General features: G+C 45.7%; 1 long non-coding RNA gene across 1 annotated transcript; it reads right to left on the minus strand.

The window, feature by feature from the left end:
- Positions 1–3569: 3569 nt before the first annotated feature.
- On the minus strand, positions 3570–13611 carry LOC134340524 (uncharacterized). Its single transcript, XR_010016571.1, has 3 exons — positions 13450–13611; positions 5946–6083; positions 3570–3647 (listed from the first exon to the last, which is right to left on the minus strand). It is a non-coding gene; the product is annotated as an uncharacterized LOC134340524 (long non-coding RNA).
- Positions 13612–14564: the final 953 nt, after the last annotated feature.

The following is a 14564-nucleotide window of genomic DNA, read 5'->3' on the forward strand; positions in this document are numbered from 1 at the left end:
TAAAAAACTGAGTTGAAATGTATTTGGCTAAGGTGTATGTAAACTTCTGACTTCAACTGTAAGTATTAGGACATACCAGAACTGATTAGGAATCGTCAACAGGACTTTGTGTGTGTTTGGTCATGTCCAACCAATCTTATCGATGTTTTCAAGGAAGCTGGCCAGCAAGTTGATGAAGGCAAGGCAGTGGAGGTAGTCTACGTGGACTTTAGCAAGGTCTTCGATGAGGTCCCACATGTGAGGTTGGTGAAGAAGGTTCAGTCGCTTGGCATTCAGGATGATGTAGTAAATTGGACTGGATATTGACTTTCTGGGAGAAGCCAAAGAGTGGTAGTAGATGGTTGCCTCTCTGACTCGAGACCTGTGACTGCTGTTGTGTCGCAGGGATCGGTTGATTGTTGTTTGTCATGTTTTTCAACAGTCTGGATGATAATGTGGTGAACTGAATCAGCACATTTGTGGATGACACCATGACTGGGGTGTAGTGTCGGTGAGGAAGGGTATCGAAGTTTACAGTGGGATCTGGACCAGCTGGATAAATGTGCTAAAAAATATCAGATGGAGGGTAATGCAGAGAAGTGTAAGATGTTGCACTTTGGGAGGACAAACCAGGGTAGGGCTTACACGGTGAGTGGAAGGGCACTGAGGAGTGCGGTAGAACAGAGGGATCTGGGAATACAGATCCGTAATTCATTGAAAGTGGCATCATAAATAGATAGGGTTGTAAAGAAAGCTTTTGCCTATTTGGCATTCATTAATCAAAATATTGAGTACAAGAGTTGGGATGTTTTCCTAATTTTGTTTTAGGTGTTGGTGACTATCTCGTGCATTTCTGGTCACCTACCAATAGGAAAGATGTGAATAAGATTGAAAGATAAATTTTACAAGGATGTTGCCAGTACTAGAGGAGTTGGTTTATAGGGAAAGGTTGAATATGTTAACCCATTAATCCCTGGAGTGGAGGAGAATGAGGAGAGATGGGGCACCACGTAGCATAGTGGATGGTGCGACGTTATTACAGCTCAGAGAGTCAAAGATTAGAGTCAAATTCCAGTGCTGTCTGTAGGAAATTTGTACGTCCTCCCCATGGAATGTCTCGGTTTTCTCTGGGTATCCCAATTTCCCCTCACAGTCCAAACGCCTAGCCTTTGGTAGGTGGACTGGTCATTGTAAATTGCCCCATGATTAGTCTCAGGTTAAATTGACGGCTGCTGGCGGTGCAGCTCAAAGGGCTGGAAGGGCCTAGTCCACACTGTATCTCCAAATATAGATGTCTACAAGATTAGGAGGGGGAGAGAAAGGGTTTGGCTTTGCTCCCCTGTGGTCCTGCCACCTGGTGGCCTTCTGCCGCAATCACAAGTCCACTGTGGACAACACTCTGGTGGTATCCTGTTGTAATGACAGATCCAGGGGCAGCAAGCAAACCAGTTATTCGTTTCACCCTCATCACGTCATTGTAACCCAGCTAAATGACCAAGGCATGTACTAAATATGGAGATGTTGAGGTGTGGTCACTCAGGGAGAGATCTGACATCTCAAGGCCTTTGTGACACCAGTGAGAAACATCACAATGAGATGCAGCATCACAATAGGATTTAAACTCTGGTCACTTGGAGACGAGAGGCAGAAACGTAAGGTGGAATACTCAAGTAAGGTGGGGGCACGAAATGGTGGTGAATGTAAAGGAGTGATCACGGGGGTACCAATAAGAGGAGATGTGCTAGATGTGGGGGTGATCATGAATATGGAAAGTGCGGAACAGGAGTGTAACCAAAATGCTGCGATTGTGGAGCAGCTCATAATGTGGCATATAGTGGGTGTGAAGTTATGAGACGGGAGAATAAAATTCAAGAAATAAGAGTGAACAGAAAGATCACTTATGCAGAAGCTGTAAGAATGTCAAGAGAACAGAATAATGCTCCTAATGAACAGGGAGCAACAGGGATACGAGAGATGCAACAAAGAGCAAATGACAGGATTTATGTAGACAAAAAGGCTCTAGTAACATTCATTGCAGGAGTGATTAATAGTACGGCTGAGGTAAAGTCAAAAGTGATAAAATTCAGCTGGTGGTCAAAGCAGCAGTAAACCATTTAGGGTTAGTGGGACTGACACGGGAAGAAGTGAGGGAGAACCTCACTAATCAGTCAAGCCAGGAAGTGTCGTGTGTTGGTTAATACTAATTGTGGTGATTCTTTTGCAATGGAGTGCAAGGAGCTTATTGGCCAATAGCCAGGAATTCAAGCACTTTATTAAAGAAATGGTTGTAAAACCGGATGTAGTATGTATTCAGGAAACTTGATTGAAACCAGCTTTAGGCTTTGTGGTATATGGGTATACAATGATAAGGAAAGATAGAATTCTAGGGGGAGGAGGGGGTTGTGCAATGTTAATCAAACAACGTATACCATATAGGATATTGGAAAAAGGAGATGATCAGGAATACATAGTGGTGGAAGTGTGGGAGAGAGGGGAGGGAGTGGTTATAATTAACTACTACAATCCATGTAAAAGCAACACACATCAAAGTTGCTGGTGAACGCAGCAGGCCAGGCAGCATCTCTAGGAAGAGGTACAGTTGACGTTTCAGGCCGAGACCCTTCATCAGGACTAACTGAAGGAAGAGTTAGTAAGAGATTAGAAAGTGGGAGGGGGAGGGGGAGATCCAAAATGATAGGAGAAGACAGGAGGGGGAGGGATGGAGCCAAGAACTGGACTGATGATTGGCAAAGGGGATATGAGAAGATCATGGGACAGGAGGCATGGGGAGAAAGACAATTATACCAATAAATCCAATAATTTTATTTTTCTTGAACAATGTACATTCCTAACCAAAACCATAAACCTGTAGATAAGACACCAAGAGAGCCATTTCTCACTTTGACGGCAAGGAAAGGAAGATGGAAGAGTTTAGCGGATTTTCAAGTCTCTGAAAGTATCTCCAACCTGAGTGTGGCTTCATCTTTACAGTAGAAGAGGCCGTGGATAGACATGTCAGAATGGGAATGGGATGTGGAATTAAAATGTATGGCCACTGGGAGATCCTGCTTTCACTGGCAGACAGAGCGTAGGTGTTCAGCAAAATGGTCAACAACACCTTATATTCCGTCTGGGTAACAACACCTTATATTCCGTCTGGGTAGCCTCCAACCTGATAGCATGAACATTGACTTCTCTAACTTCCGCTAATGCCCCACCTCCCCCTCGTACCCCATCCGTTATTTATTTTTATACACATTCTTTCTCTCACTCTCCTTTTTTCTCCCTCTGTCCCTCTGACTATACCCCTTGCCCATCCTCTGGGGTCCCCCCCACCTTTTCCTTCTCCCAGGACCTCCTGTCCCATGATCCTCTCATATCCCTTTTGTCAATCACCTGTCCAGCTCTTGGCTCCATCCCTCCCCCTCCTGTCTTCTCCTATCATTTTGGATCTCCCCCTCCCCCTCCCACTTTCTAATCTCTTACTAACTCTTCCTTCAGTTAGTCCTGATGAAGGGTCTCGGCCTGAAACGTCGACTGTACCTCTTCCTAGAGATGCTGCCTGGCCTGCTGCGTTCACCAGCAACTTTGATGTGTGTTGCTTGAATTTCCAGCATCTGCAGAATTCCTGTTGTTTGCATCCATGTAAAAGGTTGGGTTTGGACAGCCTATTGAGGATACAAGGACAAAACAGACATAAAGTAGTTATTGCTAATTAGTAAAAATTAGTATAAAGTAGTTATTGTTATAGTTTTATTGCTAACTGCCGACGGGACATCAACCGTCTCGACTTCACCGCACCTTGTCCCCATTCCAACCTCACTCCTTCGGAACGCTCTGCTCTTCACTCCCTCCGCACTAATCCTAACCTTATTATTAAACCCGCTGATAAGGGGGGTGCTGTTGTAGTCTGGCGTACTGACCTCTACCTTGCCGAGGCACAGCGACAACTCGCGGATACCTCCTCTTATTTACCCCTCGATCGTGACCCCACTAAGGAGCACCAGGCCATTGTCTCCCACACCATCACCGACTTTATCCACTCAGGGGATCTCCCATCCACTGCTACCAACCTTATAGTTCCCACACTCCGCACTTCCCGTTTCTACCTCCTACCCAAGATCCACAAACCTGCCTGTCCTGGCCGACCTATTGTCTCAGCTTGCTCCTGCCCCACCGAACTCATTTCTGCATACCTCGACACTGTTTTATCACCCCTTGTTCAATCCCTTCCGACCTATGTTCGTGACACTTCTCACGCTCTTAAACTTTTCGATGATTTTAAGTTCCCCGGCCCCCACCGCTTTATTTTCACCATGGATGTCCAGTCCTTATATACTTCCATCCCCCATCAGGAAGGTCTCAAAGCTCTACGCTTCTTTTTGGATTCCAGACCTAATCAGTTCCCCTCTACCACCACTCTGCTCCGTCTAGCGGAATTAGTCCTTACTCTTAATAATTTCTCCTTTGGCTCCTCCCATTTCCTCCAAACTAAAGGTGTAGCTATGGGCATCCGTATGGGTCCTAGCTATGCCTGCCTTCTTGTTGGGTTTGTGGAACAATCTATGTTCCGTGCCTATTCTGGTATCTATGCCCCACTTTTCCTTTGCTACATCGACGACTGCATTGGCGCTGCTTCCTGCACGCATGCAGAACTCGTTGACTTTATTAACTTTGCCTCCAACTTTCACCCTGCCCTCAAGTTTACCTGGTCCATTTCTGACACCTCCCTCCCCTTTCTAGATCTTTCTGTCTCTGTCTCTGGAGACAGCTTATCCACTGATGTCTACTATAAGCCTACTGACTCTCACAGCTATCTGGACTATTCCTCTTCTCACCCTGTCTCTTGCAAAAACGCCATCCCCTTCTCGCAATTCCTCCGTCTCCGCCGCATCTGCTCTCAGGATGAGGCTTTTCATTCCAGGACGAGGGAGATGTCTTCCTTTTTTAAAGAAAGGGGCTTCCCTTCCTCCACCATCAACTCTGCTCTCAAAGACATCTCCCCCATTTCACGCACATCTGCTCACACTCCATCCTCCCGCCACCCCACTAGGAATAGGGTTCCCCTGGTCCTCACCTACCACCCCACCAGCCTCCGGGTCCAACATATTATTCTCCGTAACTTCCGCCACCTCCAACGGGATCCCACCACTAAGCACATCTTTCCCTCCCCTCCTCTCTCTGCATTCCGCAGGGATCGCTCCCTACACAACTCCCTTGTCCATTCGTCCCCCCCATCCCTCCCCACTGATCTCCCTCCTGGCACCTATCCGTGTAAGCGGAACAAGTGCTACACATGCCCTTACACTTCCTCCCTTACCACCATTCAGGGCCCCAAACAGTCCTTCCAGGTGAGGCATCACTTCATCTGTGAGTCGACTGGGGTGATATACTGCGTCCGGTGCTCCCGATGTGGCCTTTTATATATTGGTGAGACCCGACGCAGACTGGGAGACCGCTTTGCTGAACATCTACGCTCTGTCCGCCAGAGAAAGCAGGATCTCCCAGTGGCCACACATTTTAATTCCACATCCCATTCCCATTCTGACATGTCTATCCACGGCCTCCTCTACTGTAAAGATGAAGCCACACTCAGGTTAGAGGAACAACACCTTATATTCCATCTGGGTAGCCTCCAACCTGATGGCATGAACATCGACTTCTCTAACTTCCGCTAAGGCCCCACCTCCCCCTCGTACCCCATCTGTTACTCATTTTTATGCACACATTCTTTCTCTCACTCTCCTTTTTCTCCCTCTGTCCCTCTGAATATACCTCTTGCCCATCCTCTGGGTCACACCCCCCCCCGCCCTTGTCTTTCTTCCCGGACCTCCTGTCCCATGATCCTCTCGTATCCCCTTTTGCCTATCACCTGTCCAGCTCTCGGCTCTATCCCTCCCCCTCCTGTCTTCTCCTATCATTTTGGATCTCCCCCTCCCCCTCCAACTTTCAAATCCCTTACTCACTCTTCCTTCAGTTAGTCCTGACGAAGGGTCTCGGCCTGAAACGTCGACTGCACCTCTTCCTGGAGATGCTGCTTGGCCTGCTGCGTTCACCAGCAACTTTGATGTATGTTGCTTGAATTTCCAGCATCTGCAGAATTCCTGTTGTTTGAGACATAAAGTAGTGTGGTGTGCAGATTTCAATGCTCATAGCACAATATGGGGGGATACGATTACAGATTCAAATGGAAAGGTAATTGAAGATTTGATGGAAGAAAGGGATTTGGTGTGTATGAATGATGGTAGAGGAACAAGGATAGATACAACAATAGGAACTGAGTCAATGTTAGATATTACGTTAGTGTCTAATACCTTGGCTGGCGTTAGCAACTGGGAAGTTTGGACGACTTCAACAGTAGGCAGTGATCACTACCCAGTTTTATGTTCAGTGGGTGAAAGAGTTGAAGTAAGACCAGGTGGTGGAATCCCAAAGTGGGTGTTTGGAAAAGCAGATTGGGATAAGTTCCAGAAGTCGAGTAAAGAGCTATTGACAAAGATTGACATTTCTGGAAATATAGATGAATTAAACAGTCAGGTGACTTCAGCAATTATTACGGCAGCAGAAGGATCTATACCCAGGAGTAAAAATAGGATGAATAGAAAACTGGTACCATGGTGGACAGAGGAATGTTGTCAGGCTGTAAAAAAACAGAAATAGAGCATTCAGGCTAGTTAAAATAACCCATAATATGCAGCATTTGATTCAATATAAGAAAGCACAGGCAGTGGTGAGAAGAACTATATGTCAAGCTAAAAGGGCAAGTTGGAGGAGTTTTTGCAACAAAATAGGAAGAACAACACCTGTAGGAGAGGTATAGAGAATGATTGAGAGTATGGGGGGGAGATAGAAGGGAATGGGAATATCCAGTAATGATATCTGAGGAGGAAACAGCAGTCTCCAGTAGGGATAAGGCTGAGATCATGGCCAAGTTGTTTGTACAGATACGCAGTTCAGAAAATTTGTCTGAAGAAGGGAGAAGGAGAAGGGAAAGAACAATGAATCAACACCTAGTTGTGTTAAACAGGAGGGAAGAAACAGATGATATAATTGATGATCCATTTACGTTGGCAGAAATGGTGAGAGCAATAAAGAGATCGAGACCAACCTCCCCAGGGAAAGATCTGATATGCTATGTTATGCCAAAAAATCTAGGAGAAGGAGTGCTCTTGAAGTTGCTGCATTTTTATAACAGAGTGTGGGAGGAGGGAAGATTGCCAAGTGCATGGAAAGAAGCAGCAGTAATTCCAATAAGGAAACCTGGCAAGGATCCGACAAAACCCACTAGCTACAGGCCAATAGCATTAACATCAAGTATATGTAAGATAATGGAAAGGATGATAACAGGAAGGTTATCATATGAGCTTGAGAAAAGGGGAATGCTGGCAAGTTACCAGAGTGGTTTTGGGAAGGGAAGGAATTCCATGGATTCAGTGATAAGGTTAGAGACTGAAATAAGAAAGGCCCAGGCAAATAAAAAGTCAGTAGTTGCAGTGTTTTTTGACATTGAAGAAGCCTATGATATGACGTGGAAGGAAGGATTGTTAATTAAACTGCACAAGATGGGGTTGGTGGGAGAGTTTTTAACTGGATAAAAGATTTTTTGTTTGGTAGAAAAATTCAAGTTTGGATTGGATCAGAATTATCAAAACAGTACATTGTGGGAAATGGTACACCTCAAGGTAGTGTGATTACCCCGTTACTTTTCATGATTATGATCAATGATGTAGTGTTCTCATGCAGTGTGTTGAAACTCTGACGAAACACCAAGTTAAACCGGAGCCAATGAAGACAGAGTCGTAGTAAGGTTAACCACTTACTGTTCACTCTTCCACATTAACATCATATGGTGAAAACTTCACACCTTCTCCAAACCGGAGGTTACACATAAGACGCGGCGAAACTGGAGGTGACGTCATCACATGCCGCAATATACCACAGACAATGCATTTATCTTTGTTATACTGTAACTTAATTATCAACCTTTAACTTTAACTAGAAAATAGTTACAAACAAATCATTTAAAGCGTAGACCCAACAAAGTCAAGTAAATGCCTTAAGGGCAACACACTCCCTGCCTGTCCTTTGTAAGGTCGCTATAAACATGGTACAGAACTTTAGTCTCTAGATCAGTCTTTAGGTAGAAGTAGAACAACCCCTATAACTGGTCTCAGGTTTCCTTTTCAGGGTTCGTTGTAAAGATGTGAACCGGTTGACTGCCTGCTCTTTGTTGTTTGGCAAGCGCTGGCATGGTTCTCTGAACGGTAGTGGGGTGACCCAGTTGTTCGCTTCATCTCTAAACACCTCTGTGTCCATTATTTTTAATAAGATAGCGTCTTCCACCAACGGAGCAAGTTTGTTATCGTGCTTCGTTTGAGCGAAGACTGACTGTCCCAGCGTCTTCTCAGTTACTTTACTATGTTCATGCCTTTAGAAACATAGAAACATAGAAAATAGGTGCAGGAGTAGGCCATTCGGCCCTTCGAGCCTGCACCGCCATTTATTATGATCATGGCTGATCATCCAACTCAGAACCCAGCCTTCCCTCCATACCCCCTGACCCCTGTAGCCACAAGGGCCATATCTAACTTCCTTTTAAACATAGCTAATGAACTGGCCTCAACAGTTTGCTGTGGCAGAGAATTCCACAGATTCACCACTCTCTGTGTGAAGAAGTTTTTCCTAACCTCGGTCCTAAAAGGCTTCCCCTCTATCCTCAAACTGTGACCCCTCGTTCTAGACCTCCCCAACATCGGGAACAATCTTCCTGCATCTAGCCTGTCCAATCCCTTTAGGATCTTATACGTTTCAATCAGATCCCCCCTCAATCTTCTAAATTCCAACGAGTACAAGCCCAGTGCTTCCTTGATACACATAACACTTGTGGAAGGCTGAGAAATTGAATGGCAGCCTCTCTCTAGCACGTTAGTCTTGAGTGTGTTAACTGTCAGTTTGTGTACGTTGCCAGGGCGCACCTCTCCTATCACCACCCAGCCCAGATCCAGACGTTGGATGAAGAGGGCGTTATGTGGTCCATTGACCCGCTGCCTGACTTTGTGCACCCTAAGAACATCTCTCCCGAGTAGCAGGAGTATTTCTGCTTCTGGATCCAGTTCTGGGATGTAGATTGCCAAGCACAATGGAGATGGGGCTGGTGTAGCACTGCGCTTGGCATCGGAATCTCAGATCGGTTATTTAAAATCTCATTGCACTCTAAGAGTGGAGGGAGACTGATGACGACTTTACCATCCAGCAACTCGAGCTGGAAGCCTTCTGCCTCCCTGCGATATGTTTCTGCGATGCCAGAGCAAGTTCTGAGGTAGTATGGGAATGGATTACCCTTTACTCTGAACAACTCGAAGAACTCTGGTCTCACTAGTGAGCAGTTGCTCTAGTCGTCCAGAATTACATAGGCTTTGACGGCCTTGTCTTTGTCTCCGTTAGCGTATACCTTAGTGAGGTAGATCTTTGAGCACAAACAACTTGACTGACCTGGACTGCAAATTTCTGTGCAGCTCGAGCTGACAATAGTTGTATCAAAGTGATGCTGTCCCTCCCTGCCATCCTCTTGTGGGAGCGGAGGAGCCTTGGCAGTTTGCGGTGACGGGCCGGGATGAATGGCTCCATCGTGATTAGCGCTGTTACATTCTGAGCACTTTACGGGGAACGTACACTCTTTAGCGAGGTGGGAGGTAGAGGAACAGCACTTAAAACATATTCTTTTTTTCCTTGAGAAGGGCCTTTCTTTCGTCAAAGGGTTTGTTTCGAAACATTCTGCATTTTTTGAGGGTGTGGGGTTTGTTGTGCAATGAACAATTCTTGCTAGGGTCATCGTTGACTGCGGAGACTTCGGTTTTATGCACTGAGACGGGTTTATTGATGACAAAATTGTTCAAAATGGGCTTGACTGGCTTGGTATGAGTTGTGGTGCTGCCTTGATTCATGAAACTAGGGTCATGAATCTGAGTTCTCGTAATTTAGTGTGGTCCTTGGCTGACACCCTAGGAAAATTGTCCAGCCATTGAAATAGCGCCTTCTCAATAATTTCAGGGGCCGCATAGCAGTCCCGAAGTCTCTCCCATGCTTTGTGTAAGGCTAGCTTGGGGTTGTTGACGTACGCTGAGCGTATGCGTTTCACCTGTTCACTTGATTCCTTTCCCAGCCATTTAGTCATAAGGTCCAACTCTGGTTGCTGTGAGCTGAACTCCACCACTGGCACTGGTGAATGAGGAGTATCACCCATGGTCATTTTCAGGCTTATCGTCAAACTGGTACAGTCCTGAACTGACGAGGTCTCATCACGCTAAATACTGTGCCAAGGGTTCTGCTGCAGGTGGCGTGCTAGCTGAGGGAATATGTTGGGGGACATATGACTCAGCGTGTACGTTCATGATGTGATTTGATGTTCTGATTTCAGCCTTTGTCTCTGACCTCGCCGGATCTGGTAAGTTTGGTGTCGGGAAGTATTTGTAGTCAGCCCTTTCATACTTGAGTTTGTGGCAAGGTTGCAATTGTGAGTTGTCTTCCCCAGGTGGACGCGATGCAACGAAGTTTCCCTGCGACTTCACATGAGATGGGACGCCAACAGGCAAGTATGGAGAGGGAGAATGAATCTGCAGGTCAATTTGAGATTGGACATATTCACTGGTGCGTTCCAATTATAGTCATAGTCATACTTTATTGATCCCGGGGGAAACTGGTTTTCATTACTGTTGCACCATAAATAATAAATAGTAATAGAACCATAAATAGTTAAATAGTAAAATGTAAATTACGCCAGTAAATTATGAAATAAGTCCAGAACCAGCCTATTGGCTCAGGGTGTCTGACCCTCCAAGGGAGGAGTTGTAAAGTTTGATGGCCACAGGCAGGAATGACTTCCTGTGACACTCTGTGTTGCATCTCGGAGAAATGAGTCTCTGGCTGAATGTACTCCTGTGCCCACCCAGTACATTATGTAGTGGATGGGAGACATTGACCAAGATGGCATGCAACTTAGACAGCATCCTCTTTTCAGACACCACTGTCAGAGAGTCCAGTTCCATCCCCACAACATCACTGGCCTTACGAATGAGTTTGTTGATTCTGTTGGTGTCTGCTACCCTCAGCCTGCTGCCCTAGCACACAACAGCAAACATGATAGCACTGGCCACTACAGACTCATAGAACATCCTCAGCATCGTCCAGCAGATGTTAAAGGAACTCAGTCTCCTCAGGAAATAGAGACGGCTCTGACCCTTCTTGTAGACAGCCTCAGTGTTCTTTGACCAGTCCAGTTTATTGTCAATTTGTATCCCCAGGTATTTGTAATCCTCCACTATGTCCACACTGACCCCCTGGATGGAAACAGGGGTCACCGGTACCTTAGCTCTCCTCAGGTCTACCACCAGCTCCTTAGTCTTTTTCAATTTGGCTCTTTCTGACATAGATTTTCCTATTTCGCCTAGAACGTGCATTTCTTCAGCGTTTTCCAACACTAGTGCTTCTACCGCGGCCGCATCTGCTTCTCGTAGCGTCAGCACTTCTAACTCTGTATCTATCCTTGCCTTTTCCAACTGGTTTTCCGCTTCTTTGGCAGCCTTTTCCTTCTGGTTTTCTGCTTCTGTGGCAGCCTTTTCCATCTTCAGTTTAGCCTCTTGGTTAGCGTATGATGCTCGCACCTTGGCGGCTTCTGCTTTAGCTCTTGCGAGGGCAGCCACAGTTGTCGACATCCTACTGATCTTGGCGCTGAGTGCAAGTGACTTGATGCTTGATCGTGAAGCCATCATACCACTTGTCAAAACATCTAATGATTTCGTTTTTTCACTGTAGTGTTCTGGTGCAGTGTGTTGAAACTCTGACTAAACACCAAGTTAAACCGGAGCCAATGAAGACAGAGTCGTAGTAAGGTTAACCATTTACTGTTCACTCTTCCACATTAACATCGTATGGTGAAAACTTCACACCTTCTCCGAACCAGAGGTTACACAGAAGACGTGGCGAAAGCGGAGGTGACGTCATCGCATGCCGCGATATACCATAGACAATAAATTTATCTTTGTTATACTGTAAATTAATTATCAACCTTTAACTTTAACTAGAAAATAGTTACAAACAAATCATTTAAAGCATAGACCCAACAAAGTCAAATAAATGCCTTAAGGGCAACACAATGATATCTTCACAAAGGTACCAGTGGATAGAGGTAGGTCACTGTTTGCGGATGATGGGGCCTTGTGGAAAAGAGGCAGGAACATGGAGCATATAGTCAGGAAACTACAAGGAGCAATTGATGAAGTGGTGGAGTGGGGTTATGATTGGGGATGTAGATTTTCAGTAGAAAAAACTCAAACTGTATTTTTCACTGGAAAAGAATTGAGGTAGGGAAGAGGTTTAAGGGTATATAGGATTGAATTAGAAAGGGTTGCATCATTTAAATTTCTGGGAGTTATAATTGATTCACTATTAACATGGGCAGAACATATCAGGAAAGTTGAGGAGAAATGTAAAAGAATAATAAATGTGATGAGATGTTTGACTGGAAGGGAATGGGGAGCAAGTTGTTCAGCTTTGAAGAGAATGTTTGTGGCTTTAGTGAGATCTGTGTTGGACTATGGAAATATAGCATATGGATCAGCAGCTAGGTCTCTTATAAGGAAACTGGATGTGATTCAGACTCAGGCTTTCAGAGTGTGCAGTGGGGCTTTTAAAACATCACCAGTATCAGCCCTACAGGTAGAAGTGGGAGTAATGCCTTTGGAACTAAGAAGAATACAATTGATGGCAAACTACTGGGCTAATTTGCAGGGGCACAATGATTCTCATCCTGCAAAAGGAGTGTTGCAGGAGTGCTGGGAAAATGGGAGGTTTCTTTTTTTTAAATTTTATTTTTATTTGGATAAGGAATTCACAAGTATCATGTACTTTTTTCACACGTATAACCTTTTCCATTTTTTATATGTATAAAACTATAATTATTTATACATTCTCAAGTACACATTGAGATGATATAAAAGGAAATTAGACACTTAAATAGATAATTATGTACAGTGGTAATTCTAATCTATTAGGCTGAGTAATGGTATTAGTTGTTAAGAAAAATAGTAATAAAAGTTTCCATATATCTCTTCTGGACCATTTCTACTGGTCCAAAATGTTGTATGTAAGCCTATGTAACAACCATTGTAGATGTTTATATCCTAATTTGTTCATGCTTGCTCCTGCCCCCAGACATAATTATCCAATCCCTATGTACTTATTTACTTAATTTTATCATTTTTTATCCCTTTCCCAAATCTTTTCCTTTACTTGTATTAATTCTCTATTTTCCAAAAGAAAACAAAAAACAGTAAACATTTAGACTAGGGGTGCTTATGTTAGCAATATTACTGTGTTGATGAGAAGAGCAGTATAAATCATGAGGAGAGTCATCTAAAGTCTGCTCACATTGGGGTTATATATTCAATCCATTTATTCCAGATTCCAGCTTACCGGCTGAGTTGTACTCGGCTCTGTGGAACTGGATGGGCCCAGACCTGCTGGAAGTGTACAACGCTATGCTTCTGGCCGGCAGTATGTCTGAGTCCATGAGGAAGGGCATCATCACCCTCATCTACAAGCAGAAGGGGAAAAGGGAGGACATTAGAAATTGGAGACCCATCTCTCTCCTGAGTGTGGATTACAAGATCCTGTCCAAGGCTATCGCCAACAGGGTCAAGTCTGCTCTGGGACAGGTGATCCACCCAGACCAAACCTGTGCTGTACCGGGCAGGAAGATCTCAGACAGCCTCGCGCTGCTGAGGGACACCATCGCCTACGTGCAGGACAGGAGGGTGGACGCCTGCCTGGTCAGCTTGGACCAGGAGAAAGCCTTCGACAGGATATCGCACACGTACATGGCGGACGTGCTCTCCAAAATGGGATTTGGGGAGGGAATCCGGAATTGGAATGCTCTACACAGACATCCGTACTGCAGTCCAGGTTAACGGGTGGGAAACAGACAGCTTCCCCATCAGGTCTGGAGTCAGGCAGGGCTGTCCCCTCTCCCCTGTCTTGTTTGTCTGCTGCATAGAACCCTTTGCGGAAGCCATCAGGAGGGGTGAGGGCATAAGAGGGGTGACGCTGCCAGGCAGTGGAGGGACCCAAGTGAAAACCTCCCTGTACATGGACGACGTCACCGTCTTCTGCTCTGATCCGAGGTCAGTTCGCAGGTTGATTGGCACCTGCGAACAGTTCGAGCTAGCGTCGGGGGCCAGGGTCAACCGCACGAAGAGCGAAGCCATGCTCTTCGGCAACTGGCCCGACCGATCCAGCGTCCCCTTCACCATCAGGTCTGACCACGTGAAGGTATTGGGGATCTGGTTCGGAGGGGCAGAGGCGTGCAACAAGAACTGGCAGGAGCGGACTGCCAAGGTGAAACAGAAACTGGGACTGTGGGGAGGGCGCTCCCTGTCGATAACGGGCAAGAACCTGGTCATCAGGTGTGAGGTGCTCTCAGGGCTGCTGTACTTGGCGCAGGTGTGGCCCGTCCCCTGCTCCTACAGCTCGGAAATCACCCGAGCTGTCTTCAGATTCGTCTGGGGATCCAAGATGGAGCGGGTGAGACG

The sequence above is a fragment of the Mobula hypostoma genome, chromosome X1 (assembly GCF_963921235.1).
Source record: "Mobula hypostoma chromosome X1, sMobHyp1.1, whole genome shotgun sequence".
In the NCBI taxonomy this organism is placed as follows: Eukaryota; Metazoa; Chordata; class Chondrichthyes; order Myliobatiformes; family Myliobatidae; genus Mobula; species Mobula hypostoma.